Here is a 21,977-nt window from a genome sequence, read left to right as displayed (position 1 = left end):
CGCCCTATAGCTCAGCTCAGAGGCCTGAGATACTCTCCGGCAGTGGCACAAATACCTCTGGTTGATGATTTTCAGATAGAGCTTAGGGCTGAAATAAAAACTGGGATGATTGTGTTGTTGTAAATTGCTATTTGAGAGGTATGATTTATAGCAAATTCCCTTGGTGCTGCCAAACACCTCTGCAAACCTACACTACTGCTTACATGAAAGTTCCTTACCAAACTCCTTCACCACCTCCTGTAAGGAGCCTGAAGCAGCAGACTGATGGATTTCAATCCTAAATCAGGTTCTCTACATTCTTTCTCTGCCCCTTCTCTACAACCCTTTCCTTCAATTTGCTCTTGTAGCCTCCTAGTTTTGTTTAAAGCACTGCATCTAAGCAATAATAGAGATAACAATACATCAAGTCCAGAACTACTGGAATCAGTAGTTCTGATGTTGCAACCTTCTCACAGATAACACAAGCTTCCAAAGAACTCTCTTGGAACAGGGAAAGAAGAGAAAGTACATGGACTTTCAATGCAATACTCGAAAACCAGCAAGAGATTTAGTCTTGTATATCAAATGTCAAAAATCACATGCATAATTACAGAATTTTTTATAGTTAAAGAAGTATTTCAAAACCCAACCCTGACAGTTCACCTGCAACTTGCATCAAATATCTGTTATCCATAGGAAGGAAAGCCCGGTGCCCCAGTGTGTCAGGTGCAGAGGATGAGCTGTCCAGGGAATGAGCAGCAAATCCTTTCTGCACCTGCCCTCACACTGGGACTGGCAACAACCCCGGGTGTGAGCTGTGAGGATGATGAGGGGTCAGAGCAGCCCCAGGTGTGAGCTGTGACGGTGAGGAGAGGGCGGCTCCTGCCGGGGGCTGTTTTAGGAGGGGTTTCCTCAACTCACTTTTGCACGGCGATGCTGGAAGAGAGGCGCTTATGCCGGGCTCCTGGGGGGCGGGGGGTGTCTCTCACGGAAGGACGGTGAGAGCGTCTCCCAGGGTCTGGGGGAGCGCTTGGATGTGGAGCGTTGCTTAAATGAGGTGCCGAGGGATGAACCTTTGTGCCGGGGAGTAGCAGGTGAGCCACGGTGTGGATTTGCAAGGGGGATCTTTCTCCTTTCCCCTTTTTCCTTTTGATTTCATCTTGCCAACCCCTCGACACGCCCGCCCCCCCCTCCTCCCCCGCCAGTACCTCCAGAAAAAAAAAAAAAGGGGGTTGCGAGGACAAAAGGGGTGTAAATTGACGGAAGAAATTCCTCTTTCGTTATTGCCTGTGTTTAAACTGGGGGGATGCCCCTTCACTTGTGACTTTAAGGGTATTGATTGAAGGAAAACCTGCCTTTTCTATGGTGTTAGGGTTATCAGTTGATAGGGAGTTCCCACGTTCCACTTTAAATGGAAGGGGAGAGCACGGGTCTTGCCACTTTAGGGGTTTGAATTGCGGGTAACCCCCCCGCATTTTCATCATCCTGAGGTTTACGTTGAGGGGGAAGCCCTGTTGTCCCTGCTTTTTAAGGGTTTTAATTGAGGTAAAAATCGCCGTTTTCCCATTATTTGAAAGATTTAATTTGAGGAAAGCCCGTCTCTTTCTGATATTTCAGGGGATTGAGCTGAAGGGGAGAACCCATTTATATGCCATTGTATTGGTTTAAATTGTGGTAAACACTGCCCGTTGCCTCAGTTCCAGGGGTTAAATTGAAGGAAACTCCAGCTCTTCCAGCATTTGAAGGGTTTAGATGGGGGCGTGCCGCTGCATTTGAGGGCGCTTTTGCCTGTGCCCCGGCCCCCAATGTCTTGCGCGGGAGCACTCCTGGCCCCTGGGGAGGCCCTTTCTGGCCCCTTCTAAGGAGGAATGGCAGTTTGGGGACTGGGCTGCTGACAGGGACCGACGGAGCCGCCGCGGTCCGAGCCGTGCGGAGCCCAGGCGAGCGCTGTCAGGGCGGGCAGGCGGGAGACGAGGCGCGGAGCCGAGCCGCTCCCTGTCGTCCCGCCCGCTGCGTGCGTTCCGTGCGCGGGGCTCGGGCGCCGCCGGGTCCCCCTCGGCCCGGTGCTGCTCGGCAGGCGCCGGGGGCGGGCGGGGCTCTCCCGGCGCGGGGCCGCCCCCGCCTGCCGGAGGAGCCGCTTCCGTGCCGGGAGCCGCGCTCCGCCCGGGTCCGGGAGCGCGGGGTCGCCCCCGGTCGCCGAGTGCCGCCGGTGCCGTGGGTCGCGTGGCTTTTCCGGTCCCCTCGCACCGTGGAACGGCGCCAGCCCGGCCCGAGTCCCGGCAAGGGACGCTGGGGGACGCTTGTGGCTTGTCCGCTTCAGAGCTTGCTTGCAAAAGTCACTGAAAGGAAGATTGGAAAAAACCCAACCCCGACTTCCCAGGCTTTTTGCCTGGGGACTTTTTTTGGTGTTGCTCTTTAACTGAGCCACGCCTTTAAATACCAACGTGGGTGCCTGCTGGAAGCGGTGTTCCATGTATATTGTACTCTCTCATGAGACCTTCGTGGTGTCATATTTCCATTGCTGTGTTAATCCAGCGGCAGGGGTGGAGATAATTGGAGGTCCAAGCTGACAGTGTGCCGTGCATCTGTTGTTCACTGATCTATTTGTGGTGTGAAAAACGAGGTTCACTCTCCTGTGAGAATTTAAAGGGTTTAATATAAAGACAATAAGAGACACATAAAATAAAGCAAAGGGGTAATGGCTGGATGCCTTGGCGCTCTGCCAAGAGCACACCTGATGCTCGAGGTGAGTCCTTTTTATACTATTTTTACTGTCTGTTCTCGATTAATATTCAAACTTTTCCCGGAGCTGTTCTGCATGGCCACTCCTTGGTTCCGCCTTTTTAAAGCATGCGTACTCTTCTGCCTTGCGGTTTTATTTCTTTTGATTCTTGGGGTTGGGCTCACTAGGTAAGAGTCGATGGTAGGGTGGATCTCTTAATTCTCTAGACAGTCAGGGCTGATTGCAGCTTTGGGCCTCTTCGTCTCTCCGGGCAGAGCGGTGATAGCAGCTCTCGGACTCTCCTGGCCGCCCGTTCTTCGGGCGGAGTAGCCTTTGGGCCCTTTTGTTCCCTGGACAAAGTGTTGATTAGCAGCTTCTCGGGCCTCATCCTCTGTTCGCTTGGAGGTTATCTTACTTGGTCACACTTGCTAACATTCTTGCTAAAAAGAGAGAAAACCACATCCACACAGCAAAAAGCATTTCTAACATTATATAATACCTACTTTTATACTTGCGAGAAGCCAGTATTATAGTATGTTTATAACGGTGGTGTTCATTTCATCTGGATGCAGAGTTGGGCTTTTTGGGCAGATGGTCCCCCTCAAACCACAAGGCTTATTTAAACCTTGTACACTTTTTTTTGAAGATACAGGGTGGGTGAGGACTTTTTCTTGTTGCTGTACTAGGGAATGGAATGCAGGAGGTTCCTACAATATTGGCATTGAGGTTGGAATGTTCAAGGATATCAGTGTGACGATTCTCAAGGATGAATCTTGCTCCCGGCAGTCTGTAGCGTGGTAGAGCAGAGCACGACGAAGCAGGGTGTGAGGCACAGGCAGGGTAGGAACAGTGAGGTGCTTCATGCTGGCAGCTCGGTTTGGTGTTGCTGATGTTTTCAGAGTAGAAGCAGATTGATTTGGTTCCGGTGCACTGGAACAGGATCCAAACCTTAGAAAGTATTTCTTTGTCCTCAGGCTGAAAAATATTGCTGTGCAGCACTTGTTCCCTTGCACCTTCAGTTCATTGTGGAAAGCATTTATTTTAGTGAGCAAATGTTGTTGTGGCTGGTGCAGTGAAAAGCAGAAGAGTTCTTGGTAAGATCAACTTGGAGAGCTCAAGTGCCAGCCAAAACCTTGCTGTGTTCCGCTGTGATGCCACTGAGGGAGGAAAAGAGTGAGTGTGGAAAGCCCTGAGTGGAGTGGTGGGAAATGGGAGGAGAGGAAGAGTCAGGCTGATATGCAGAAAAGATTCCACTGCTGGAATAAATAGTAAAGTAGGTATGTTTATTCCAGCACTGGAACACATGGGGGAATAGTTCCTCCAAAGTCATGCATGCCGACAGCTGCATTCAGCTTGGTATATATCGGGTTACAAGTTCCATATTCATTAAGTTTCCCAATATGCCTATACCTATTCATTGCCTAGCCTCGCTTTGTATTACAATGAGCCCAAAAGTCACTTATGTCTGCGCTGCACTTGTGCAGTGTTGTCTGGTGGTTGTGGGCAGGGGTCTCCGGAATGAAATAAGAGTCTTCCTCAGATGAAGTAAAGGGTCTTCCTCATCCTGAACTTTTCACCTTGCTTCCATGTGCATGCTCTTTATGTCCCTGGCCCAAGTCTAAACTTCAAGACTGGTTTGAGTTAGGTTAAAAACAGGATCTTTGGTCAAGATTCCTTCCCTTTATCAATAGTCCACTATCTTCTCATCTTGCTTTGGTAGGCACAATAAGTGTTGAGCAAGCCGTATGCATTGCTTTTAACAAAAAACTTCTTAGTAAATCATTTAACCTCTGCTTCCCCATCCCCCCTGATTAAGGGCTAAATATGGATTTAAACTGGGCCAGGTGTTAGTGTAGGAAGAGACATTTAACTGCAATTTATTTGTTTCAGGAGGTGTCTCATCATATAGTCTGCTATTTAACAGTTTCCATGCCAGGTTAATTGTAGTGGAAGACAGCAAATGAAGCCAAGAGACTCAGTTAGGATGTCCCAGGTCCCTGCCAAGCACAGATTACAAAAAACCAAACCCTGGGATTACAAAAATACTAAAAGCTCATCTTAAAAAATACTAAAAAAACAGTCTACCAAAAACTAGGTTCCAAAATACTAGAATAACATTGTTTCAAAATAAGAGAAACCCAAATTTCAAAATACCAGAAAACCAGGTTTCAAAATCTCAGTTTTAAAATACCAGATTACCAAGTTCCAAAATACCAAAGTTACCCTGTTTCAAAATTGCAAACTACCAGGTTCCAAAATACCTTTTTTTTTTCCCATTTCATAATAGCAGAGTCTCAAGTTCCAAAATATCAAAATGACTCTGTTTCAAGATATCAATTTGCAAAATACCAATTTTCAGATGTCTTATACAGGCAGGATTCCCAAACCCACAAGAATGCAACATTGTCAAAATGGGATCTGTGCTACCAAAATGGATATTTTATCCTCTGAAAAGCTTTCTTACAGTGACCATCAACACAGGTATTTATTTTAATTGTACAGCCAGATGCAATAAGACTTTTACTTCAAAAGCAAACACATAGTAGTTTTCTGCTTAGATTGTGTCCACGAGGACCGGCATTTGGGCCGGAGAGCTGCAGTTGGGATCAAAGGATGGAGTCAATCTGCTCCCTGCAGATGCACAAGGAAAGATCGAGTAGCAGGCAGAGGGAGTATTTATAAACAATATCAATATTTCACTGAAATTCAGGGTGGACTGGTGATGGGCGTGCCTGCCAGGATCAGCCATAAACAACCCGGCCAAACCCCCAACCCCTCAAGGGGTGCGTCAAACACTTCAATGGAAACGCAAGTCAGTAATGATTATGGAAGAGAAATTACTGGTAATTGCTTGTGATCTGTGGGGAATTTCCTTGGTAGTTACAAGTCTAGGACATACGGAATTTTGAAGGCAGGATCCCAGTTTTGGCCACGGGCACCCGGACGAGAAGGCCGGTCCTTTTCCACGGAAAGGAAAGCCCCGAAACACCCCGGTGTTTCGGGGGTGGACGATGGCCCGCGCAGGGGAGGGAACAACCAGCAGGACCATTCTCTGCCTCATCCCTGCACTCCAAGATGCAGCAGCCCCAGGTGCGACCAGTGAGAATGAGGAGGGGGCGGCTCTTGCCACAGGCTGCTTTCAGAGGGTTCCCTGGGCACACCTATGCAGGGAGCTGCTGGTCGAGAGGGGCCAACGGAGGCATCTCGAGAGCCCCTCCGGGAACAACGGTCACAGCATCCAGCAGGAGCTGGGAAGTTGGCCGGATGCACCTGGGTACAGAACATCGCTTCAAGAAAATGCCCAGGGAAAAACCTTTGTGCCAAGGGGCGGCACCTGAGCAGGCAGGGGAGCCTGTGAGGTCCCTTTCATCTCATCAGCCCCTCTTCAGAGCCCCCAGTCCCTCCCCAGTGCCCCCAGAAAAGAGAGAGTTATTAGGAGAAAAGGAGCTTAAATTGAGATAATCAGCTTCCTTTTTCCATAATTGTCTGTGTTAAAATTGGGGGAGTATCTGCTTCCCCTGTCATTTTAATGGTCTCATTTGAGGGAAACCCTGCATTTTCCATGCCATCAGGAGTATAAATTGACAGGGAATCCTCACTGTCCATTATTTTCCAGTTTAAATGGAAGGGGAAAACCTCAACAATGCTCTTTTATGCATTTGAATTAAGGGTAGCTTCCCCCTTTTCATTGTCCTAAGGTTTAAATTGAGGGGGAAGCCCAGTTGTCCCTCCTTTTTAAAGGTTTGAATTGAGGAAAAATCCCCCTTTTTCCATCACTGGAGAGATTTAAAGTGAGGAAACCCCTCTTTTCCCAATAGTTTAGGAGATTAAATTGAAGGGGAGAAGCCATTTATTTGCCACTGTATCAGTTTAAGTGGAGGTAACTGGTGCCCATTCCCGCATTGTAAGGAGCTCAATTGAAGGAAGCTCTCCCTTTTTGAGCATTTTAAGGATTTAAATCTGTGTTTCAGGGTGCTCCTACCCGAGCCCCGGTACTGAATGTCATATGGGAGCGAGTCTGGCACAGATGTAACCCTAATGCCACCTGGGAGTGTATTAATTTTTCTTATTTTTATTTTTAATGTATATAGCCCTAATTAGAGATCTCAATGAGAGTTACATCATTCATACAATTACTATTCCTCTCTACCTTAGTCACATGTGGAATACTACTTATTAATCACTAAGGAATATTTATCCAAGTTAGGAACAAATTATCCAAGTTATCTAGCTGTGCTGCCAAAACACAATGTTTTATTTCTTACCGGTTTTCTGCCCTTTTGCTTGATGTTGTTGAAGCAAAAAAGAAAGTGTCATCATTTCCCTGAAGAGTTTTCTTCTCTATTGAGCCTTTTACTCATCTCGAATTTAAGTCAGAGGAGCCAAATGACCACTGCTCCTCCAAGAGCTTTTATACCTTGCGGTATTTGCCTCCTCCCTTTTCCTGGGCATTGTGGGATCGAGAGGCGGGCCCGGCCAGAGCTATATCAACCCCAGCCTTTGGCAAAGGGCTTCATTCCCTCCCTGGGAGTGACTGTGACGAGAGCTTTCCTCTTATTTCAATGAAAGGGATCTTTCAGCTTAGCTTGTTTTCAGTAGGTGCTTTTGGTATCTAAAGCATCAGAGGCCTTAAAGGCACTGTGAAGAAGATAGCATTGAACACAGAGAGTATATAAGTTCACAATTTTTGGTTGTGCATTCAGGGGTGATAAGGTGCTTTTGCGATTTCTGTTTTTGTTCTTGTATTTTTTTTAGGAGTTGTGTAACTTCCCGCAATTCCAGATTGCGTTGAGTGCGATACTTCAATTTTTTTCAGCAAATGCATTGTGTCCCAAAAGGGATTTGCCCCATGTCAAAGATGATGACTGAGATCGAGGCTTCTAATAGTCAAGGACTGTGACTGGGAGAGGGAGGGGGTGTGCAGGGTATTGGACTAGGGGTTATTGTGGGGAGGTTTTGAAGGCAGCACAGTAGGAAACAGTGTCCATTTGGGGCCCCCTAAAGCTTTTCTACACGTGCAGCAGATGCATTTACGTGCGTCTTACGGCCCACAAACGCATCCACTGCACTCACAGAAATGCCTCGTAACTTTGTCTCTCGCTAATGCAGGTGCCCATCATAATAACAGCCACAGCCTTGACATGGGCTAAAGCCAGAGACTTGAGGACCTAGGCGCACTTAGGAGCGAGCGAGCAGCTGACTTGTTGGGATTTGGCCCATGTGCTCCTAAACTCGTCTATTGATTTTGGCTCTTTTTTTATCCAAGAGGCTACCCGGCAATTGCGGGGCCTTCCAAGATGGCTGAGGCAGATTTATTTCGCGTCCAATGCGGATGCACATCGCGGATTGTTGCAGTGGGGATACTGCAACACACATATATCAAACCAGGAGTCCCGTGGAAAGGAAATATATATGGACAGACAGATTCTTGATAGCTGTTTCAGAGAGATGTTTATTTCTCCAGCCGCATGGCCGGAGCTCTGCTGAGGAACTGTTCCAGTCACGGGACCAAGGGTCCTTCTGCCCGCGCAGGGAACACAAACCAACCAATGGGAACGAGGCTGAGCAGGGGCAGGGAAGCCCCGTGTCTGTGCCCTCAGGGCCCCTCTCCCAGGGCTACACGGCGGGGGAGGGACCCCAACACCTCACCCGTTTTATTTTAATAAAAGGAGAATGAAAACAACTGGATAAACATAACAAGAACCGTTTCAAGACAAAACAAGCCACCCTCCTGAGTCTTTAAATGTCCAAACAGATTCTGTGGAACATCTTAGGGCTGACAGAAGGGAGACAGGACTCTCCGGGCATGCTTTGTGGGGAAACTGAGGCAGGAGAGGGTTTAACTTCTTCCCTCCCCCTTTTCATCCCCCACTCGGCATTGGAAAGGGATTTTTGGGGACACAATTGGCAAAAGCATGGTTTTGTGAGGGAAACCATGGATGAAAAAACGGATTGGGAATACACTGGGGGTAATAGGACATAGGGTAAAAGGGAAAGGTGGGATTAGGAAAGGGAGACTGTAGGGGGGGCTTACAATGGAGATATTGTCTAACATGACTACGATTTTTTGCATATATACTGCCTTTTACAGAAACACCATCAGGCCCAGTGACCTGCGATGCTTGTAACCCTTTTCTCCCTAGTACAATATTAAATTCCACCACCTCTCCATCTCCCAAGCTTGGGATGCATTTTTCAGGGTTATTCTTTTTAATAGCAGTTCTATGCACGAATATGTCTTGCTGGTTGTCACACCTTGTTATAAAACCATAATTTTGCTTAACATTATACCATTTTACTATCCCTAAGGTCTTAGTTACTATGATCTTTTCCTTTTTCTGAGTGGCTGCTGTTTTCTGTCTCGCTGGGTCTTTGCTCTCTCCTTCAGTCGCTCCCGTGTTGGAATTGTCGGGGCTGCTTGTGCCTGCGCGCTCTTCCCGGTGTCGCGTTCGGGGCTGCGCGGGCCGGGCCGGGCCGCGCCGCTCAGTTCTCCGTGTGTCGCCTCCCCTGGTCACAGCTTCGCTGCCGCTGCCGGGCGCTGCACCCACGTCTCGGCCGGGCCCCCGAGCGACGACCCCCCCGCGCCCCGCTCCAGCGCGCGTCTCGGCCGGGCACGGCTCCGTTCCATCGCCACCGCCGCCTGCTGCTGCCCGCACGCCGCCCCTCTCGGCCGGGCGTTCCCGGGGCTCGCTCCACCACGCGCTGCACAGGACCGGGCGGGCACTGCCGGGTCCTGCTGCTCCCCGCTCCGCCACCGACACTGCGGCTCGCGTGGCTCCGCCCGTGCGCGGGAACTGCCTCGCTGCTGCTCGCAGAGCGCTCGGTGCACGTGGCCTGGGCCGCACGGTCCCTGCGCCAGGATTCCCTTCGCCAGGACACAGCTGACATTGCTCAACAGTCTCGGTAACTAAATAATATTCACGAAAATATTCTTCCATCGGCATATATTTTGACTCCAGTATTAACTGTGTCCAAACGGTTTTCCAAAAGCCCTTGGTAAGAATTAAATCCCAAGAAACATAGAAAAAGTTCTTAAACAACCATGCCAGGAAGTGTTTCAGTTCTTTTTGAGCTTGAATCAAGCTAAAATTTACAAATCGTTGGTCAAGAATCATTTTAAGTTTAAGATAAATGTCCATATGCGGCTCTGAGAGCCAAGAGTCTTCCCACCGTTCCTCCATAGTTTAGATATGGAATAGCAAAGCAAAACCAAGAAGAGGAATCCAAAGTTTCCAGGGTTTACTCACACAAATCAGTCGCTTAGGGATCGGGGATCGTTCTGCTCACAATTCTCCACCATTTGTTGCAGTGGGGATCCTGCAACACGCATATATCAAACCAGGAGTCCCGTGGAAAGGAAATATATATGGACAGACAGATTCTTGATAGCTGTTTCAGAGAGATGTTTATTTCTCCAGCCGCATGGCCGGAGCTCTGCTGAGGAACTGTTCCAGTCACGGGACCAAGGGTCCTTCTGCCCGCGCAGGGAACACAAACCAACCAATGGGAACGAGGCTGAGCAGGGGCAGGGAAACCCCGTGTCTGTGCCCTCAGGGCCCCTCTCCCAGGGCTACACGGCGGGGGAGGGACCCCAACAGCGGATCATTTGAAAGATAAGTTGGGTGCCACAACCTGGGGATGGGATGCCAGCAGAGCAGCGGGTTAGAAATTCCTGGGAGAGATTTAAAAATTAGCAGAGGGGAAAGGGGATGCCCTTTAAGGGGCTTCTTTGGACAGCTAAAGAGAGCAGCTCTACTTTTGATTGCAACCGTAGGACATGCAGAGCAGTTCCCCTCAGTCTTGTGCTGTCTAGCATGCTTTTGGGATCCCTTGGATCAGATATCTTTGCCTTTTCCCTTTGAGGGCCTTATTACAAGCATTGGCTGCCATCTCTAGGTTCTTGAATATTTGTACTTTATCGGCATGATGCCAATATAATTTGTTCTTTTACCGGCGGGCTCAGCCACATCTTGGAATCCCATCTTGGAATCGCATCTCAGAAGCGTCGAGTCGGATGCCTTTTGAGGCCTTGTTCCTGGCTCTATTGCCATCCATCCTTTGCAGCCGTGAGCTGTCATGTCCTGGGGCTTCTAAGACTGTAAGGATATGGGGAACATTCTGAATGTAGCATTGTCTCGCAGCCATCTTGATCATTGTGACCAACAGTCCTTCTCACAGGTCATTGTTACAGTTTTTTTCTTCTGCTCCGTAGAGCCTCCACCATCACCATACCATCAGTCATCTCTTTGGCGTTGTCTCGGTCCTTGCCATTATTCTTCTTCCTGAGAGCTTTTTTTATCATCCTAGTGTCACACTGTTTGTAGTATAATGTGTAGTTTGTGTTTAGCCTGAAACTGCTCTGCCCTGTGGAGTAGACTGGGGGGGTAGGTGGAGTAGAAAGAAGACTTTACGGGGAACTTTTTGCTTTGTTTAGCCACCTGAGCCACACCTCGGATGGAGCAACCGCAGCCAGTTCATGCAAGGTTCGGTGGAGGCATGGGAGAAGTACTGCAGTGTCTCGCAGTTTTCTAGTCATTTGTTTTAATGCATGCTGTTTGCGGCTCCTAGATGGTTTGCTTTGAGAAATGAGAACTTGGGGAAGGCGAAGCTTTCCCTGTGTGCCTGAGTGACTTTGACAAATAATTTTTTTTGCAGAGGGATAGGATGTAAACCAGACACAAATGGAGGAGGCCAGAGGAGCACAGCAATGAGGTGGGTTGGCACCTGAAGCCCAAGCTCCAGCCTGACTTTCTTCAATGTTTACCCCGTTGTTTGGCTCTTTGTTTCATTAGAAGATGCGAAGCGCTTGGTACGGCCAGGTACTGGTACCGGGGGCACCATGAGCCAGATGAGTATTGGTGACTGAGATGAGTATTGATTCCAGCACAGAGCTGGATGTTACCGGAGTTTTAATGTGTTAGTAATAAAACTATAAACATCCTTTGTTTTTTTTGTGTTTTACAGGTGGTCTGAAGCATTCCAACCGCTGGTCCAATATGACAGAGGCCCTTGCGGAAAGAGGTCACGGTCAAGCGGTTTCAGATGGAAACTAATCCGGCAATGCCATGCTTTCGGACCCTATGTCGGTACATGCCTTTCCGTTTTGTTTTGCCCTGTCTCCCCCGGGAAGGTCCATTGTCATTCAGCTTTTCAGGGGAGGTGTAAACAGTGGCTATGTCACCAGATTGTTCTTTGTCTTAATTTTTAGGAAGTAAAGCCAGGTATCACCAATCAATGTCAAATGAGTGAAGTGAGCAGTGACCGGTGGACAGAACCAGTTGTTATTGCATGGTTGCCACGTTCTGGTGCAGCTCTAAGCATCCGTTGTTGTTTGTATGTTTAAGGTGGTCCACTTTTTTATGCTGAATCGCCTTGCCACCGGCTGATGGACCCGGCTCGCCGCCATCGTGAGCCTGTTGGAAGTATCACGGGACTCTGTGACGGAGCCTTGACCTTTTCCATTTGAAGGTGCCCTCCACGTTGAATTTGGCAATGGCTGAGGATTTGTGGCAAGTTGGGGGAGGAGGGGAGGAGGGGTGAGGGTCCCCTCAAGTTTCAGCCATGCCACGTGGCCTTGTCTCCTCTTATCTCAGGTATGCCCTGTGACGGCGGCGTCAGACTGGGAGTGCGGCCGGAGCATGTGGCCCGAGGGCCCTGGCCATTTTAGGAGATGGTGAGTACAAGAATTGTTGGGTTTTGGCCAGTGTGCCACTAAGTTCACGGCTTGACGTTTGGTTTTCTTTCTTGTAGCCAACTAAGAGACAACAGCCCGGTGACGGCAGGAACTTCCCAGATGGCGAGGCGGCCTTCTTTCACACCTGACCTGGATTCGCATTCCCGGACCTCCGAGAGATAAGTGGAGGGCTACGCCTCACAGAGGGGATGAGAGCGATGTGCCGGGTCAGGACTCGTCGGAAGGATTTTTGAATTAGCTCTGGAGACGGGGATGTCCAAGAAATGGCCCCTTTAGGCCACACGATGGGAAAGTCTCACTTTTGATCACAATGCTGAGGCACGTAGGACAGAACAGTCCTGGTGCGTGTCGTGTCACTCGTCTATCGTGTGTTCTGCGTCTTTTGGGCTTCTCGCATCGTGTGTCTTTTTCCTTAGCCCTTAGAGGTGCTGGCGGCCTTTCTTCTCACTGGGAGTTTTCTCTCCGTGTTGCACCCCCTTGTTCGTCACGTCCCGTGTCACAGGGGCCAGCGTGGGTTTGGCCCAGAGCTGCTCTGCCCTGCTGCATAGTCTGGCATTATAGGTGCGATAGGGCAAAGCCCGGGGACTTGAAATTTGTTGTGTAGGCTGTAGTTGCCGTCTAGATGGTATTCCTAGATTGACACGAGGTGCCTGTAGCCTTTAAGTTCTCATGCAGTGCTTTGACTTTTGTCATCACTGTCTTTCAGACGCAGATCGATTCTATCTGTGGTGGAGCGCTCCATACTAGGTGAGGGGGTTCGCACAGGAAGGTGAGTTGCCGTTTGTGTTTGCAGGGCAAGTGTAATGGGGTGGCTCTGTTCCACTGTTGTCCTGTCCTCATTTTTAGGAGGTAAAGCCGGATCTCAGCAGTCAATGTCAAGTGAGCGAGGTAAGCAGTGGCCGCTGAAAAGAAAAAGTTGTTCTTGCTTGGGTGCCAAGTTCTGGTGCAGCCCTTAGCATCCATTGTCATTTGTGCGTTTTAGGCGGTCCACTTGCATTACGCTGACCCCCCTCGCAGAACGGCCGACGGACCCGGCTCGCCGCCCTCGTGACCCCTCCGCAAGTATCGCAAAGCTCTGCGATGAAGCCTTGACCTTTTCCACGTGACGGTGCCGTCCGGGTAGCCTTCGGCAACGGCCGAGGAGTTGCGGCGAGTCGGGGAGGGAGGGAGGAGCGAGGGTCCACTCGGGTTTCAGCAATGCCACACGGCCTGTCTCCTCGTAGCTCAGGTATAGCCTGCCACGGTGGCGTCAGCCTCGGAGCGCGGCCGAAGCGTGCGGCCCGAGGACCCCGGCCTTCTTAGGAGATGGTGAGTACAAGAATTGTAGTGGCCCACGTCCCGCTAAGTTCAGGCCTTGACGTTTGGTTTTTTTTAATCGTAGCTGACTAAGAGACAACAGCCCGATGACGGCAGGAGCTTCCCAGACGGTGAGCGGCCTTCTTTTGCACCTGAGGAGGATTCGCATCCCTGGATGTCCGAGAGATAAGTTGAGGGGATGCAAGCGGGGTGTCGGGTCGGGGCTCGCCGGGAGGGAATATTGAGTCAGCTTCAGAGATGGGGATGTCTAAGAAGGGGCCCCTTTAGGGCCCCTAAAGGGCAAGTCTCCCTTTCGATCACAGCGCTGAGGCGTGCCAGGCAGAGCAGTCCCAGTGCACGTTGTGCAGCTTGTCTATTGTGTGTTCTGTCTCTACTGGGTGTCTCGTGTCTTCTGCTTTAGCCCTTCGATGTGCCTGCGGTCATTCTTCTCACTGAGAGTTTTCTCTCCTCGTTGCTTCCCCGCATTTGTCATCTGCTGTATCACGGGTGCCTGTGTGGGTTTTCTCTGGAGCTGCTCTGCCCTGCTGCACCGTCTGGCATATAGGTGTAATAGGACAAGGCTCGGGGACTTGAAATTTGTAGTGTAGAGTGTAGTTTGGCCTCTAGGTGGCATTCCTAGATTGACACAGGATGGCTGGAGCTGTTAAGTTCTCATGCAACCCTTTGACTTTTGTCATCACTATCTTTCAGAGGCAGACGGATTAAATCCGTGGCATAGCGCCCCACACCGGGTGAGGGGGTTCCCGCAGGAAGGTCAGTCACCGTTTGTGTTTGTAGGGCAAGGGTAAATGGTGGCTACATCACAGCATTGTTCTTTATTTTTAGGAGGAAAAGACGGATCTCAGCAGTCCATGTCAAGTGAGCGAGGTAAGCAGCGACGGGTGGAAAGAAAGTGGTTATTGCTCGGGTGCCAAGTTCTGGTGCAGCTCTTAACATCCGTTGTCTTTTGTGCGTTTTAGGTGGTCCACTAGTATTACACTGCCCCCCCCCCCCCTTGCCGACCGGCCGACGGACCCGGCTCGCCGCCCCCGTGAGCTCTCCGCAAGTATTACGGGACTCTGCGACGAAGCCTTGACCTTTTCCACGTGAAGGCAACGGCCGAGGAGTTGCAGCGAGTCCGGGAGGGAGGGAGGAAGCGCCAGGGTCCGCTCAAGTTTCAGCGATGCCGCATCACTTTGTCTCCTCTTAACCCAGGTATGTGCCGCAATGACAGCGTCAGCCTCGGAGCGCAGCTGAAGCGTGCGACCCCCAAGGAGCCTGGCCCTCTTAGGAGATGGTGAGTAGAGGAACTGTCGGGTTCTGGCTGATGTGCCACTAAGTTCACGCCTTGACGTTTGGTTTTCTTTCTTGTGGCCAACTAAGAGACAACAGCCTGGCAACGGCTGGAACTTCCCAGATGGCGAGGTGGCCTTCTTTCACACCTGATGCAGATTTGCATCCCTGGACAGCCGAGAGGTAAGTCGAGGGCTACGCCTCACAGAGGGGATGAGAGCGATGTGCCGGGTCAGGACTCGTCGGAGGGATTTTTGAATTAGCTCTGGAGGGAGACGGGGATGTCCAAGGAAGGGCCCCTTTAGGCCACGTATAGGGAAAGTCTCATTTTGGATCACAATGCTGAGGCACGTAGGACAGAACAGTCCTGGTGCATCTTGTGTCGCTCGTCTATCGTGTGTTCTGCGTCTTTTGGGCTTCTCGCATCGTGTGTCTTTTTCCTTAGCCCTTCGAGGTGCTGGCGGCCATCCTTCCCACTGGGAGTTTCTCTCCGTGTTGCACCCCTTTGTTGGTCACGTCCCGTGTCACAGGGGCCAGCGTGGGTTTGGCCCAGAGCTGCTCTGCCCTGCTGCATAGTCTGGCATTATAGGTGCGATAGGGCAAAGCCCGGGGACTTGAAATTTGTTGTGTAGGCTGTAGTTGCCGTCTAGATGGTATTCCTAGATTGACACGAGGTGCCTGTAGCCTTTAAGTTCTCATGCAGTGCTTTGACTTTTGTCATCACTGTCTTTCAGACGCAGATCGATTCTATCTGTGGTGGAGCGCTCCATACTAGGTGAGGGGGTTCGCACAGGAAGGTGAGTTGCCGTTTGTGTTTGCAGGGCAAGTGTAATGGGGTGGCTCTGTTCCACTGTTGTCCTGTCCTCATTTTTAGGAGGTAAAGCCGGATCTCAGCAGTCAATGTCAAGTGAGCGAGGTAAGCAGTGGCCGCTGAAAAGAAAAAGTTGTTCTTGCTTGGGTGCCAAGTTCTGGTGCAGCCCTTAGCATCCATTGTCATTTGTGCGTTTTAGGCGGTCCACTTGCATTACGCTGACCCCCCTCGCAGAACGGCCGACGGACCCGGCTCACCGCCCTCGTGACCCCTCCGCAAGTATCGCAAAGCTCTGCGATGAAGCCTTGACCTTTTCCACGTGACGGTGCTGTCCGGGTAGCCTTCGGCAACGGCCGAGGAGTTGCGGCGAGTCGGGGAGGGAGGGAGGAGCGAGGGTCCACTCGGGTTTCAGCAATGCCACACGGCCTGTCTCCTCGTAGCTCAGGTATAGCCTGCCACGGTGGCGTCAGCCTCGGAGCACGGCCGAAGCGTGCGGCCCGAGGACCCCGGCCTTCTTAGGAGATGGTGAGTACAAGAACTGTAGTGGCCCACGTCCTGCTAAGTTCAGGCCTTGACGTTTGGTTTTTTTTAATCGTAGCTGACTAAGAGACAACAGCCCGATGACGGCAGGAGCTTCCCAGACGGTGAGCGGCCTTCTTTTGCACCTGAGGAGGATTCGCATCCCTGGATGTCCGAGAGATAAGTTGAGGGGATGCAAGCGGGGTGTCGGGTCGGGGCTCGCCGGGAGGGAATATTGAGTCAGCTTCAGAGATGGGGATGTCTAAGAAGGGGCCCCTTTAGGGCCCCTAAAGGGCAAGTCTCCCTTTCGATCACAGCGCTGAGGCGTGCCAGGCAGAGCAGTCCCAGTGCACGTTGTGCAGCTTGTCTATTGTGTGTTCTGTCTCTACTGGGTGTCTCGTGTCTTCTGCTTTAGCCCTTCGATGTGCCTGCGGTCATTCTTCTCACTGAGAGTTTTCTCTCCTCGTTGCTTCCCCGCATTTGTCATCTGCTGTATCACGGGTGCCTGTGTGGGTTTTCTCTGGAGCTGCTCTGCCCTGCTGCACCGTCTGGCATATAGGTGTAATAGGACAAGGCTCGGGGACTTGAAATTTGTAGTGTAGAGTGTAGTTTGGCCTCTAGGTGGCATTCCTAGATTGACACAGGATGGCTGGAGCTGTTAAGTTCTCATGCAACCCTTTGACTTTTGTCATCACTATCTTTCAGAGGCAGACGGATTAAATCCGTGGCAGAGCGCCCCACACCGGGTGAGGGGGTTCCCGCAGGAAGGTCAGTCACCGTTTGTGTTTGTAGGGCAAGGGTAAATGGTGGCTACATCACAGCATTGTTCTTTATTTTTAGGAGGAAAAGACGGATCTCAGCAGTCCATGTCAAGTGAGCGAGGTAAGCAGCGACGGGTGGAAAGAAAGTGGTTATTGCTCGGGTGCCAAGTTCTGGTGCAGCTCTTAACATCCGTTGTCTTTTGTGCGTTTTAGGTGGTCCACTAGTATTACACTGCCCCCCCCCCCCCCTTGCCGACCGGCCGACGGACCCGGCTCGCCGCCCCCGTGAGCTCTCCGCAAGTATTACGGGACTCTGCGACGAAGCCTTGACCTTTTCCACGTGAAGGCAACGGCCGAGGAGTTGCAGCGAGTCCGGGAGGGAGGGAGGAAGCGCCAGGGTCCGCTCAAGTTTCAGCGATGCCGCATCACTTTGTCTCCTCTTAACCCAGGTATGTGCCGCAATGACAGCGTCAGCCTCGGAGCGCAGCTGAAGCGTGCGACCCCCAAGGAGCCTGGCCCTCTTAGGAGATGGTGAGTAGAGGAACTGTCGGGTTCTGGCTGATGTGCCACTAAGTTCACGCCTTGACGTTTGGTTTTCTTTCTTGTGGCCAACTAAGAGACAACAGCCTGGCAACGGCTGGAACTTCCCAGATGGCGAGGTGGCCTTCTTTCACACCTGATGCAGATTTGCATCCCTGGACAGCCGAGAGGTAAGTCGAGGGCTACGCCTCACAGAGGGGATGAGAGCGATGTGCCGGGTCAGGACTCGTCGGAGGGATTTTTGAATTAGCTCTGGAGGGAGACGGGGATGTCCAAGGAAGGGCCCCTTTAGGCCACGTATAGGGAAAGTCTCATTTTGGATCACAATGCTGAGGCACGTAGGACAGAACAGTCCTGGTGCATCTTGTGTCGCTCGTCTATCGTGTGTTCTGCGTCTTTTGGGCTTCTCGCATCGTGTGTCTTTTTCCTTAGCCCTTCGAGGTGCTGGCGGCCATCCTTCCCACTGGGAGTTTCTCTCCGTGTTGCACCCCTTTGTTGGTCACGTCCCGTGTCACAGGGGCCAGCGTGGGTTTGGCCCAGAGCTGCTCTGCCCTGCTGCATAGTCTGGCATTATAGGTGCGATAGGGCAAAGCCCGGGGACTTGAAATTTGTTGTGTAGGCTGTAGTTGCCGTCTAGATGGTATTCCTAGATTGACACGAGGTGCCTGTAGCCTTTAAGTTCTCATGCAGTGCTTTGACTTTTGTCATCACTGTCTTTCAGACGCAGATCGATTCTATCTGTGGTGGAGCGCTCCATACTAGGTGAGGGGGTTCGCACAGGAAGGTGAGTTGCCGTTTGTGTTTGCAGGGCAAGTGTAACGGGGTGGCTCTGTTCCACTGTTGTCCTGTCCTCATTTTTAGGAGGTAAAGCCGGATCTCAGCAGTCAATGTCAAGTGAGCGAGGTAAGCAGTGGCCGCTGAAAAGAAAAAGTTGTTCTTGCTTGGGTGCCAAGTTCTGGTGCAGCCCTTAGCATCCATTGTCATTTGTGCGTTTTAGGCGGTCCACTTGCATTACGCTGACCCCCCTCGCAGAACGGCCGACGGACCCGGCTCACCGCCCTCGTGACCCCTCCGCAAGTATCGCAAAGCTCTGCGATGAAGCCTTGACCTTTTCCACGTGACGGTGCTGTCCGGGTAGCCTTCGGCAACGGCCGAGGAGTTGCGGCGAGTCGGGGAGGGAGGGAGGAGCGAGGGTCCACTCGGGTTTCAGCAATGCCACACGGCCTGTCTCCTCGTAGCTCAGGTATAGCCTGCCACGGTGGCGTCAGCCTCGGAGCACGGCCGAAGCGTGCGGCCCGAGGACCCCGGCCTTCTTAGGAGATGGTGAGTACAAGAACTGTAGTGGCCCACGTCCTGCTAAGTTCAGGCCTTGACGTTTGGTTTTTTTTAATCGTAGCTGACTAAGAGACAACAGCCCGATGACGGCAGGAGCTTCCCAGACGGTGAGCGGCCTTCTTTTGCACCTGAGGAGGATTCGCATCCCTGGATGTCCGAGAGATAAGTTGAGGGGATGCAAGCGGGGTGTCGGGTCGGGGCTCGCCGGGAGGGAATATTGAGTCAGCTTCAGAGATGGGGATGTCTAAGAAGGGGCCCCTTTAGGGCCCCTAAAGGGCAAGTCTCCCTTTCGATCACAGCGCTGAGGCGTGCCAGGCAGAGCAGTCCCAGTGCACGTTGTGCAGCTTGTCTATTGTGTGTTCTGTCTCTACTGGGTGTCTCGTGTCTTCTGCTTTAGCCCTTCGATGTGCCTGCGGTCATTCTTCTCACCGAGAGTTTTCTCTCCTCGTTGCTTCCCCGCATTTGTCATCTGCTGTATCACGGGTGCCTGTGTGGGTTTTCTCTGGAGCTGCTCTGCCCTGCTGCACCGTCTGGCATATAGGTGTAATAGGACAAGGCTCGGGGACTTGAAATTTGTAGTGTAGAGTGTAGTTTGGCCTCTAGGTGGCATTCCTAGATTGACACAGGATGGCTGGAGCTGTTAAGTTCTCATGCAACCCTTTGACTTTTGTCATCACTATCTTTCAGAGGCAGACGGATTAAATCCGTGGCAGAGCGCCCCACACCGGGTGAGGGGGTTCCCGCAGGAAGGTCAGTCACCGTTTGTGTTTGTAGGGCAAGGGTAAATGGTGGCTACGTCACAGCATTGTTCTTTGTCTTTATTTTTAGGTAGTAAAGCCGGATATTGATGTTTAAGGTTGATGGAGTGACGTAAAAGGTGACTGGTGGACAGAAGGAGTTGGTATTGCTCCAATATCAATGTCTGGTTCAGCTCTAAGCATCCATTGTTGTTTGTTCCTTTTCAGCGGTCCACTCACAAGATGTCCCGGCCCAGAATGCCAGAGGCCAGGTGGGTGCAAGCTTAAGGTATCGGTGTGGCATACTTCAGTCGGAGTGGGGAGGTTGTGATTTCAGTCTCTCTGCATGTTTTTTTGCTTTGTTTCTTTGCAGGTGCTGCCGCCGCCCTAGGCGTGCCAAGGAACAGAGGCGAGCAGGCAAGTTGGCATTAAGGTGGGGCGACTAATAGGCGGGCGGTATGCGGCGGCGTGCCAAGCTTGTACCTTTTCACTTTGCAGGTCTTCTCCAGGCCACCTCCAGAGTCGGATGATTTGAGGTGCTCTGGGGCAGCAGCGTAGAGGTGCCCTGGGGATTAATCTTCTGGAGGGCGATAGTCACGTTTTCTGTTTTGTTGTCTTAGGTACCATGAGCCGGTGTGGAGCCAAGTTTGGAAACGGTGTAAGAGACAGTCCAAAGATCCCTCATCTGCCTCAGGATCATTGCCGAGGACAGAGACTGAGCACAGGAGTCCTGGCCTGGCTGAGGTGGGATGTCTGCCAAGTGTTGCCTGTGGGTGTGCCCACTGGGAACTGGTACGCATTCCTGAGGAAAATTAGTGCAGGTTGCAATGGACTGTGCCATTCATGCTTCCCAGGTGGGAAGGACTGCGCTGAAGGGGAAAGGAATGACCTGTCCTGTACACCTCTCCTGTACACCTGTCTTGTACGTCTGTCCTGTACCCATTTCCCAAAGCAACGGACCCCATAACAACAGCTGTAGGTTTCCCAACCTCTTGGCCAGTTGCCCCTCACTTCTGAAAAGGACATAAAGGGACTTTCTGAAATAACCGCGTCTGAGATCTCCCCACGGAAAGAAGACGAATCTATTGGCGGAAGACCATGTGGACTTCGTCTCATCTGTTGGTAGCTATTGCCCCCCTCTTTTTCTTCCTCTCTGTGTTTCCTTCTCTCTCTCTCTCTTTCTCTCTTCTATTGCGTTACTGTGTTGTGGGCACTTAATAAAGGTGCACTGTTCTGATTAAAACTGCAATCTCTCGTGTCCTTTTACGCCCTGAGATCGATAAACAAACCATCACGACCCCCGCTTATATTAGCGGATTGTGACATTAAACTGGCATCACGGACAGGATTTGACAGACACAAGGGGTTGCAAGGTTGTGTGTAGTCTGTAATAGGGGAAGGACGTTTTGCCCCAGCCGCACCTAGCCCGACACCCTGAAAAGGGTGAGCGGTGTCTAGAAAGCAAGGGGGGTGACTCGAATTTCCCGCACACTGCACATGCCTGGGTGAAAAGCACCCCATCCTCAGTTGAAGGCTCTGTCTTCAGATTTTTCGCAAAAGATCTCTTAGTGTAAAAGGGGGAACTGTTTTAGTGTGTGTGTGTGTGTGAATTTAGACTGCTTGGTGCAGCAAAGAGACAACCATAAGTAACTTAAGGAGTACCTCCCAAGCAGATTTGGTCTCTTCACCCACCCAGGGAAGCGAAGGGAGACACAGTGAAGCTGTGTGTGTCGCAGTGTGTAATTAACTTTTACCTCCCTGTAGTGGTTTTTATCCCTTCATAAAATGACTGAAAACCCCAGTGCAAAAGTTAAAGCTGCGTTTTATGCTCTGCTAGCAAAACATAATGCCCAGCCCTCTCCGGGAGACGAAGAATGGGCTCAAAATAACTGGTTTAATTTGGATAATGTAACTGATAGAGTGTGTTCTTTACAACGTGAGACTAGATTTAAATTTGGCCAAAATAAAATCATAATCTGCTCCGTTTTAAGAGCATGCCTTGTGGCAGCTATAGATCACCGCTTAAAGCGATGTACGGAGGAGAAAGCAATCATAGATTCCCTTCAAAACCTAGTGGAGATTTTACAGAAACAATTAGATGAAGAGAAGAATAAAAATCATTTGCTAGAGGCTGCTTTAAAACAGGAATACTTTAGGAATTCAAAGAATACTGACTCACCCAAAGAGACAGAGTAAAAGCAAACTCCTCACATTCACCAAATATACCCCCAGCACGAACTAGTGCTAGTGAAAAATGGTGGGGAAAACTGCTGCCCTTGTATGAGACCTC

At 50.9% G+C, this 21,977-nt stretch overlaps 7 long non-coding RNA genes across 11 annotated transcripts; all 7 read left to right on the top strand.

The window, feature by feature from the left end:
* Positions 1-880: 880 nt before the first annotated feature.
* Positions 881-11,950, top strand: LOC125330968. Of its 4 annotated transcripts, none has more exons than XR_007205799.1 (5): positions 881-1,073; positions 11,357-11,413; positions 11,494-11,520; positions 11,666-11,787; positions 11,910-11,950. It is a non-coding gene; the product is annotated as an uncharacterized LOC125330968 (long non-coding RNA). The 4 variants fall into 4 exon arrangements; XR_007205798.1 differs by having other exon boundaries at positions 11,494-11,559; XR_007205800.1 differs by lacking the exon at positions 881-1,073 and adding an exon at positions 2,701-2,725 and having other exon boundaries at positions 11,494-11,559.
* Positions 11,951-12,049: 99 nt separating this feature from the next.
* On the top strand, positions 12,050-13,612 carry LOC125330971. 2 transcript variants are annotated; one of them, XR_007205804.1, is made up of 6 exons: positions 12,050-12,169; positions 12,295-12,374; positions 12,452-12,601; positions 13,102-13,164; positions 13,242-13,283; positions 13,378-13,612. It is a non-coding gene; the product is annotated as an uncharacterized LOC125330971 (long non-coding RNA). The 2 variants fall into 2 exon arrangements; XR_007205803.1 differs by lacking the exons at positions 13,102-13,164; positions 13,242-13,283; positions 13,378-13,612 and having other exon boundaries at positions 12,452-12,728.
* A 912-nt stretch (positions 13,613-14,524) lies between these two features.
* LOC125330549 lies at positions 14,525-16,264 on the top strand. Its single transcript, XR_007205600.1, has 3 exons — positions 14,525-14,579; positions 14,672-14,817; positions 16,236-16,264. It is a non-coding gene; the product is annotated as an uncharacterized LOC125330549 (long non-coding RNA).
* On the top strand, positions 14,840-16,014 carry LOC125330548. The gene is made up of 5 exons (XR_007205599.1): positions 14,840-14,988; positions 15,075-15,167; positions 15,719-15,781; positions 15,859-15,900; positions 15,995-16,014. It is a non-coding gene; the product is annotated as an uncharacterized LOC125330548 (long non-coding RNA).
* A 1,193-nt stretch (positions 16,265-17,457) lies between the features above and the next one.
* LOC125330565 lies at positions 17,458-18,632 on the top strand. Its single transcript, XR_007205605.1, has 5 exons — positions 17,458-17,606; positions 17,693-17,785; positions 18,337-18,399; positions 18,477-18,518; positions 18,613-18,632. It is a non-coding gene; the product is annotated as an uncharacterized LOC125330565 (long non-coding RNA).
* Positions 18,633-19,666: 1,034 nt separating this feature from the next.
* LOC125330953 lies at positions 19,667-20,108 on the top strand. The gene is made up of 4 exons (XR_007205787.1): positions 19,667-19,700; positions 19,779-19,827; positions 19,916-19,959; positions 20,061-20,108. It is a non-coding gene; the product is annotated as an uncharacterized LOC125330953 (long non-coding RNA).
* Positions 20,109-20,181: 73 nt separating this feature from the next.
* LOC125330954 lies at positions 20,182-20,883 on the top strand. The gene is made up of 3 exons (XR_007205788.1): positions 20,182-20,223; positions 20,308-20,431; positions 20,542-20,883. It is a non-coding gene; the product is annotated as an uncharacterized LOC125330954 (long non-coding RNA).
* Positions 20,884-21,977: the final 1,094 nt, after the last annotated feature.

This window comes from Corvus hawaiiensis, chromosome 10, assembly GCF_020740725.1.
Source record: "Corvus hawaiiensis isolate bCorHaw1 chromosome 10, bCorHaw1.pri.cur, whole genome shotgun sequence".
NCBI classification, from domain to species: domain Eukaryota; kingdom Metazoa; phylum Chordata; class Aves; order Passeriformes; family Corvidae; genus Corvus; species Corvus hawaiiensis.
This window is presented reverse-complemented; position numbering and strand designations above follow the sequence as displayed.